Source organism: Micromesistius poutassou (assembly GCF_964030765.1).
Source record: "Micromesistius poutassou genome assembly, chromosome: 2".
In the NCBI taxonomy this organism is placed as follows: Eukaryota; Metazoa; Chordata; class Actinopteri; order Gadiformes; family Gadidae; genus Micromesistius; species Micromesistius poutassou.
Genome location: NC_140272.1, coordinates 10812841 through 10822840, shown reverse-complemented (window position 1 = coordinate 10822840; position 10000 = coordinate 10812841). Strand labels below are relative to the sequence as shown.

The window sequence follows — 10000 nt, the reverse complement described above, 5'->3', positions numbered from 1 at the left end:
ACTGAACCCAGAGGGCGGAAAAAACTTCCAGAAGGGCTGCTGAATGGGCAGACATATAATGCTAGCATAAAATGAGCAAACTATGGGCCCTACTTTTTATTATTTAGTCAACATTTATATCCAGATCAGCTTTTTTTAAAGACATGCATTAAAGTAGTAGGGTTCAAACCTACAACCTTTCAGCTGGGAAACACCCTTACCACGAGACTATCCTGACCCCAAACAAAGGTTAAGTATTGAGTAAAAAAAACGTATTGAGTAAAAAAACCATCATGATGGTGGGGAAGTGTTTTTATCTGGTGCCCTAAGACTCATCTAAGGATCATGTCGATCTCCAGCTGTCCAGACCACAGGACACAGACAGACGCTGGGAGAGATGGCAGCGGACCCCCACCGTGAACTCAACCCCAGACTCATTGATCAGAGAGAGAGAGTCTGGTCTGGAGACCTGTCTGACCTGGTTTACAGCTGCTATGTTTGTTTGGGAGAGGGAGAGAGAGAGAGAGAGAGAGAGAGAGAGAGAGCGACATGACCCTAGGGCCATGTTCCAAACTACAATTGGCAGACTAAATGCAATATTGTTTTCAGGTCAAGGGTTTTCATCCATACTAGCCTTTTCAAACCTCTGTCCATCACCACTTAAACCTCAATTTCCCTGTTTCAGTTAATGCCAAATTCAGAACCAGAACACTTTATCAAACTCAAACCTCCAACTCAAGAGGTTTGATCCCACTCCAACTACTCACAGGCTGGTAAACATCCCCTTTAAAGACTACATTACCCACAACTCCCCCCCCCCCCCCCATACATCCTCCTCTGGTTAACGAGCCCCTGCTTCTCTCGGGTGCCAGGGCTCTGAAGAGAGCAGCAGAGCATCTGGTGGCTTGGTGATTCTTCCGACAGAATCACAGGGTTCTGGATCAGGGAAGGAGGTCATTGTTGTTGTTGTGGCCCTGGATGTGGATGTGGTAAAAGTTTAATCATTTCTGAGTTGTGGAATCACTTTTACTTTAAAGTCCTTTTATTAGTCGCCTGGACCATGGCTGATAAGAAACAACTCTGGAACACAATTCATCCAATACTGTGTGTGTGTGTGTGTGTGTGTTGGTGTCTGTTTGTGTGTGTATGTGTGTATTTGTATACATCTCTGTATTTCAGTGGATAAGTGTGTGCTTGTGTGTGTGTGTGTGTGTGTGTGTGTGTGTACATGTGTATTAGTATACATGTGTGTACTTTTGTTAATCCATGTGTGTGTGTGCATGTGTGCGTGTGTGCGTAATTGCGTCTGTGTGTGTGTGTGTGTGTGTGTGTGTGTGTGTGTGTGTGTGTGTGTGTGAGTGCGAGCGTGTGTGCGTGCATGCATGTGCGTGTGTGAGTGTGTGTGTATGAATACATGTATGTACATCTTTATAATGTAACGCCACACATACAAGCCCTGTAGCCACGTGACCCCCCCCCGGTTTAGAAGCTCATCGTATTCAACTGGCTGATGTGCTCTTTGTTCTGATTGGCCTGCACGCTACCCACACACCAACACAGGGAATCGGAAGAGAATTAGAAACCATGAATCACTTGAATGTGATTAGTGTCAGAACTTTAAGAGCTGCCATCTTGAAGCACAGGTTGAGTTACACGCCAGAATGTAAACTGTGTTTTTAATCCCCTGGATAAGAGTGGATAAGTAGTGAGTGGTTAGCGTAAATGCCACGGCTTTAATTCACAACATGTCCTAAATGGATGAACGTGCCACAATCAAGTCCTTTAATGCGTGGGAATGTGTAAATTTGATTTATTTGGCCTCATTTGGCTAAATGAGTCCATTGAGCTTTCATACATTCATAACCCAAGTAATTTAGCAGGCGTACTGTAAAATGGACTCCAACTATATAGAGGTATGTAGTGGTTTAATATTGACTTCAGAACCACGTCATCAAGGAGCAGGTAGGGGTTAGACTGTTATTTCAGATACAGGCCATTTAGGAGCAGGTAGGGGTTAGACAGTTCATTCAGATACAGGCCATTTAGGAGCAGGTAGGGGTTAGACAGTTCATTCAGATACAGGCCATTGAGGAGCAGGTAGGGGTTAGACAGTTCATTCAGATACAGGCCATTGAGGAACAGGTAGGGGTTAGACAGTTCATTCAGATACAGGCCATTGAGGAGCAGGTAGGGGTTAGACAGTTCATTCAGATACAGGCCATTGAGGAACAGGTAGGGGTTAGACAGTTCATTCAGATACAGGCCATTGAGGAGCAGGTAGGGGTTAGACAGTTCATTCAGATACAGGCCATTGAGGAGCAGGTAGGGGTTAGACAGTTCATTCAGATACAGGCCATTGAGGAACAGGTAGGGGTTAGACAGTTCATTCAGATACAGGCCATTGAGGAGCAGATAGGGGATAGGGGGATTATTGTCATTACAGAGCAGGGATACATACAGAAATACACTGCATACATATGTCCACCTGAATACCTACAGAGATGTATAGTCTCTAGTCATTCACACAGAGGAAGAGTCTGACATGATGAGACTGTGAACAAATAACAACTTCCCACTGCTGTTTTCTCCACTGATAAACCTTCACATTCACAGCATTAACTACAAAAAATATGATTTGAATTCCATCTCCACTACAGTCCGTCCCATCCTTCAGAAGGAGAGCAAACCAATAGGACTGAATGAGCCCTTTACGGTTGAGCTGAAATCAAATTTATTCACATTGTTTGTTTTCAAAATAAAAGCGCTGCTATATTTGTTTAGAATTAATCATGTATATCATTTCAAATGCATTCGTATCTCACCCTCTAGTTCCGTGTTGAATAATAAGTAGTTATATATATATATATATATATATATATGGTTTTTCTGCAGAAATAGATCAATACACTAGTGGCAACTGTGCATTATGCAAATCCATTCACACATTGTGGACCTGGATTGGCTCAATCAACCAAACACGTCACAAATAATACTCATATATACAAACACACACACACACACACACACACACACACACACACACACACAATTACCCCTTGTCCACTGACATGATTCGAGGGCCGGTTCGGTTGCCAGTGGGCCCTGTTGTGCCAGTTGCAACCATCATGTCCTTATGATATATATGTTTGTGTTCGGATACCAACATTAGTCACACACACACACACACACACACACACACACACACACACACACACACACACACACACTCGTGCAGATGTTCTTTGCAAAGCTTTTAAATTCAAATTAAATTCAAATTATATTACATTAATATATGGCCTTTTAAGCCCTTTGAGACTGTAACTGTGATTAAGGGCTACACAATCAAATATAATTTAATTGAAATCTCATGCTGTGATAGTGTGTGTGTTTGTGTGTTTGTGTGTGTGTTTGTGTGTGTGTGTGTGTGTGTGTGTGTGTGTGCGTGTGCGTGTGTGTGTGTGCGTGTGTGTGTGTGTGTGTGTGTGTAGTGTGTGTTTGAATGTTTATGTGTGTGTGTATGTGTGTGTAGTGTGTGTTTGAATGTGTATGTGTGTGTGTGTGTGTGTGTGTGTGTGCTCAATTGAATGAGAGAGGCTTATTTCCTTTGCTCTCTTTGTGCTATTTTTCTATTTCAGCAAATTCCCCAGTGCTCTGACCAGAGTGTTTTGTGTGTGAATGTGAACAATTATTTTTAAAAGCTGCCAGACGAATACAATAAATGTTTCATCACGTATCATCCAAAACAACTTCCAGTGACTTCAGAAGTCTTGAGGAGCAGGTGGGTTAGGGCATCTGGGCAGACCCACGACCCTTCAGCTGGTAGACTATCACAGAAATGGATTAATGGCTCTCTGTGGACCTTTCCTTTATTCCTCAGTGACGCCCAAAACCAGAACACTTCCTCTTTTCTGACCCCTTCTTCTGAAGACAAAGAGGAGACAAGCCTGCATATTTAACTTTAAACGTTAAACAAATGGTCCCCTAATGCGTTAAAGGTTAAAAGGTAAAGTGTTACAACGCTACAATGAAGTGCCAGACTGAGCTAATGTTCCACCTGCTTCACAATGCAGGTTCCACCAGCCCTCATTAGGAGGCTAATGGCAGAGACAGATGTTGTGCTCCCTCTGTAAGTCATGCTACACAACTCTATGTTATCTAGGGCTACACTACTCTATGTTATCTAGGGCTACACTACTCTGTTATCTAGGGCTACACTACTCTATGTTATCTAGGGCTACACTACTCTGTTATCTAGGGCTACACTACTCTATGTTATCTAGGGCTACACTACTCTATGTTATCTAGGGCTACACTACTCTATGTTATCTAGGGCTACACTACTCTGTTATCTAGGGCTACACTACTCTATGTTATCTAGGGCTACACTACTCTATATTATCTAGGGCTACACTACTCTGTTATCTAGGGCTACACTACTCTATGTTATCTAGGGCTACACTACTCTATGTTATCTAGGGCTACACTACTCTATATTATCTAGGGCTACACTACTCTGTGTTATCTGGGGCTACACTACTCTATGTTATCTAGGGCTACACTACTCTATGTTATCTAGGGCTACACTACTCTGTTATCTAGGGCTACACTACTCTATGTTATCTAGGGCTACACTACTCTATGTTATCTAGGGCTACACTACTCTGTTATCTAGGGCTACACTACTCTATATTATCTAGGGCTACACTACTCTATGTTATCTAGGGCTACACTACTCTATGTTATCTAGGGCTACACTACTCTATGTTATCTGGGGCTACACTGCTCTATGTTATCTAGGGCTACACTACTCTGTTATCTAGGGCTACACTACTCTATGTTATCTAGGGCTACACTACTCTATGTTATCTAGGGCTACACTACTCTATATTATCTAGGGCTACACTACTCTGTGTTATCTGGGGCTACACTACTCTATGTTATCTAGGGCTACACTACTCTATGTTATCTAGGGCTACACTACTCTGTTATCTAGGGCTACACTACTCTGTGTTATCTGGGGCTACACTACTCTATGTTATCTAGGGCTACACTACTCTATGTTATCTAGGGCTACACTACTCTGTTATCTAGGGCTACACTACTCTATGTTATCTAGGGCTACACTACTCTATGTTATCTAGGGCTACACTACTCTGTTATCTAGGGCTACACTACTCTATGTTATCTGGGGCTACACTACTCTATGTTATCTAGGGCTACACTACTCTGTTATCTAGGGCTACACTACTCTATGTTATCTAGGGCTACACTACTCTATATTATCTAGGGCTACACTACTCTATGTTATCTGGGGCTACACTACTCTATGTTATCTAGGGCTACACTACTCTATGTTATCTAGGGCTACACTACTCTGTTATCTAGGGCTACACTACTCTATGTTATCTAGGGCTACACTACTCTATATTATCTAGGGCTACACTACTCTATGTTATCTAGGGCTACAATACTCTATGTTATCTAGGGCTACACTACTCTATGTTATCTAGGGCTACACTACTCTATGTTATCTAGGGCTACACTACTCTATGTTATCTGGGGCTACACTACTCTATGTTATCTAGGGCTACACTACTCTATGTTATCTGGGGCTACACTACTCTATGTTATGGCTATATTACCAGTCTGTTTCAGGGCGTTGTACTTTACATTTGCTCGGTTGTACTTTGTACCCTCTCCATTTTAATGAGTTGGCTAGTTGTACATTACGTTCTTGTCTGTCTGCTTAAGCTAGTCCTTTGCTTCTACTTGCTCTACCCTGTTCTCTCTGTATCTCTCTGTTTTAAACTATATTTGGTCTGCTTCAGAGTAGATGAGGATATGAACGAGGAGCATGTTGAAGGTAACAGCGAAGAAGATGATGGAGATAATGGGGAGAATAATGCTGAAGAGTGTGATGAAGATGATTATGATAATGATGATGATGCAGAAGAGGAGCAGGAGGTTTGAAGGGAAAAGGGAACCACCTGTTGATTCTCAGTAACAATAGACAGAGATTTACCCTCAGCTGCATTCATCAAATTCAGCGTTAAGTAACCACAGACATGCTTCTAATGGGGTGGGTGTGTGAGGGACCAGTGTGCACGGATAGTATGCATGTGTGTGCGTGCGTGCGTGCGTGTGTGTGTGTGTGTGTGTGTGTGTGTGTGCAACCCACATTTTTTTGGGATTGTTTCAAATAATACAGCAGATGACACCTGGCTCCCATTTGAACCAATCAGAAGCAGTGATTGTAATAGTTAGGGTCTGGGCACCATGCTGTCCCTGCTCAGTCTTTTAATTAGTGGTTAGAGTCTGGAGTGGAAAGTACCATTTGGGGATATTTACTTTAGTAATTATGCTGTGGAGGATTTTATATCACACAGCAGATATTGGCCTTTTCGCCTCCCTCGATTTCTCTTAACCCTGTCCCCCAACTAGTCTTTTTACTCACCAGTGAGTCAGCGAAGACTTTCACCATGAGATATTACTGACACAGTACACCATAGTATTTAGTATTGAGGTTCTGGTTCTATCTCCACTGGTTGTAGTTCAACTGTATGTGTGGTCACCCCACATTGATATGCCGAGCTTAGCACACACACACCGACCTCATCCAACCAACCGCATTTAGCAGAGACAGGTCATTTATATGCAAGGGTTAGGGGACATCTTGCTCTTGGAGAGACAGTACTTACGTCTTCAAGAAACAGTATTGAGGACATTGGGGTTTTAACCCAGAAGGTTTTAGGTGGAGGTCGAACACCCCAACCACTAAAGTCCTCTCTGAAGTAGTGGGCTTTGGCCCGCTGCCGGACCCTCAGGGTCCGACAGCGGGCCTGCAAAATGATTGACCATTTTTTTACCAGAAAGTCTCTGTAAATGGTATTGTTCCAATGACATGCATCGTAACTGCAATATGTCTAGGTTCTAGGTTCTGAGGCTACCTAACCATAGTAGGGCTTTGTCTGCTCATTGGGTTTCGGTCAGGTTCCCTAAAACTGGATTTTAGGTTGGTTGGGTGTCGCAAACAATACGCAAATGTCCATCTGTCCTCTCCAGCGGTGTCGGCAGCTCTGATCATGTGATCTGGGTCTGGTCTCCCTCTGGACCGACTGGTTCTCCTCCAGCAGGGAGATCAGATGTTGGACCTTGCAGAAAACCTCTGATACATCTCCATGCCCACACACATGTACACACACACACACACACACACACACACACACACACACACTCACACACTCAGTTTCCAACGTGTGTGACACTGTTTTAGTATGTATTTGGATGCTCTGTGTGTATCTGTGTGTGTGTGTGTGTATGTGTATTTAATTGTGTGTTTCACGGTGTTCCAACATTGATGAGGACAATAGCTAATTACCCACGGCCAGCATCTGAACAGCCAATCAGAACACAGCAGGAACAAGGTTATCATGGGTTGCATGTGCAGCTGGATAGAGTACACACACACACACACACACACACACACACACACACACACACACACACACACACACACACACATACATACACACACACACACACACACACACACACACACACACACAAACACACAGTCGCACACACACACACACACACACACACACACACACACACACACACACACACACACACACACACACACACACACACACACACACACACGCACACACACCCAGTAACATACAAAAGCACATCACATATTGGAGGTACACAATAGAAGTGTGTAATGGCCATCTATTCTGCAGCTCTGCTCTCTTTGTCTGAAACTCAGACCTTAGCAATCAATGACCAAAAGCTCGATCCTGCTTCAATCAATCCTACTGTCCCATCTATATATCTCAGAGTTATACAGGATGTTACATACACACACACTCACATACTTCACACACGCACGCACGCACACACACACACACACACACACACACACACACACACACACACACACACACACACACACACACACACATACACACACGACCTTCCCAGCAGAACCAGCAGTAATTAGGGTCTTTAGCTGAGTTTGTGTTGTGGTTAATTACAGCCTGTATGGATCACACCGTCCCACTCTCTTTCTCTATCTCTCTCTCTCTCTCTCTCTCTCTCTCTCAATCTCTCTCTCTCTCTCTCTCTCTCTCTCTCTCTCTCTCTCTCTCTCTCTCTCTCTCTCTCTCTCTCTCTCTGTGAATGTGCTTGCATGGTGCATGGGTGTGTGAGTGTGTTTAACTTGCTGTAGGTTGGTGTGTATGGAGGTCTGGCTCATTAGAAGATTATTGTGCAGTTTGAAGGAGAATTAAGTCTGGGGGTCATATTGAGATCACACAGACAAGAGAGAGAGATAACATGATATATATATTTATATATGTAAGAGAGAGAGAGAGAGAGAGAGAGAGAGAGAAATAGTGAGACAGAGTAAGAAATAATGTAAGATAGAGTGCAAGAGACATTTGTATTATATATGTATTATCGTTGTCTTATATTGTGTATTATATAGTATTTTTTACGATTTTATGAATATGAATGAATAATGAATCTGGAGACAGTGAGCAATACAGAGAGAGTGAGAGGGAGACATTTAGGAGTACAGAAGGAGCGAGAGAGAGGGAGCAAGAAACATTTAGTAGTGTAGAGGGAGTGTGTGTTGCGTGGTAAAACAGGATAGGAGTTTCATTAAGAGGACATTACGATGCAACCCAGCACACTCACAACCTTCTGTCTATTAACATTTTATCATCTGACAAAACAGGGTGTGTGTGTGTGTGTGTGTGTGTGTGTGTGTGCCTGTTTATCCGTTTTTGATGTGTGTGTGTGTGTGTGTGTGTGTGTGTGTGTGTGTGTGTGTGTGTGTCTGCGTGCAGAGTGTGTTAGTGTGTGTGTGTGTGTGTGTGTGTGTGTGTGTGTGTGTGTGTGTGTGTGTGTTTGTGTGTGTGTGCGTGTCTGTGTGTGTGTGCATGCATGCCTGTGTGTCCGTTTTGTATGTGTGTGTGTGTGTGTGTGTGTGTTGTACTGGGCTAGTGTAGGTGGGTGTGGAGGCTCATCAGTGCTTATACATGAACTGCACATGACAGCAGACGGCATTCAAACACGACCAAAGACGCAACACTCAGTCCTGAATCCATCCTGCATCATTTCCCTGTGTTCATCCCCACAGTCAGGGGGAAATCATGTGTCTCTCGCCTCACTGGACATGCCATGTGGACCCAGATGACGAGTCCTTGTCACCCTTTATGCTCCAGTGAAACCATTATTGAGACATCGGAGACGCACCAGGAACACAACATCAAAACATCATTAAAACTTCTAGAATATGCCAGAGAAACAACTGGGCCAAAAGAGCTTCAAAACCCATTCTCGGCCCCTCAGTGTCATCATGATCACCAAACACACCATTCTATAGCAGCATTGCACATGATCATTTACAAAGACTACATCTGAAGATGTAGATATTTGAGATTTTAAATGACTATGTCAAATGACCATTTCGCCCTACTATTTTGGGGTTCTATGGAAGCCGCTCTCACACAGAGTGTATGAATGTAATCAGGTTCAACCAGTCCTCTGATAGCAGCTCTGAAGCTGCCAGCACGCAGGACTGTTCAAATCAAGCACACCCAAGCTCTAAGCTGCCCACACTCCAAACCCTCACCGCAAACATCCCCATCGCTACGGATACCAGACGGAGGCACGCTCACATAGAACATCAAGATTTACATCTAATTAACTCATTTAGCAGACTGCGCTTGAATCCCCAGTGACATAAAAGTGAGGCGAAGAACAATCAGCGCTTACAAGAAAAATGTGAGTAGCATCAGATAAATGCAAACCGCTGCACAACCAAGTAACAAGAATAACATCACAACAGCGTCTGCTGCGTCTTTTGACCCGCACATGAACGTACTTTGTTTGTCGAGACTTACCCACGCTGCTTCCCCCCCCTTCTCTCCGCAAACCACAGAACATAACGGCAGCCATTCCCCGACACACAGGACGATCCAGTCAGAGAGATGGAGAGAGAGAGAGAGAG

General features: G+C 43.6%; 1 protein-coding gene across 1 annotated transcript in view; it reads right to left on the bottom strand.

Annotated features, from left to right (window-relative positions):
• Window positions 1-10000, bottom strand: part of grip2b (glutamate receptor interacting protein 2b) — a gene marked incomplete at its 5' end in the record, with an annotated part of 112167 nt that overhangs the window by 37924 nt on the left and 64243 nt on the right. The window lies entirely within an intron of this gene.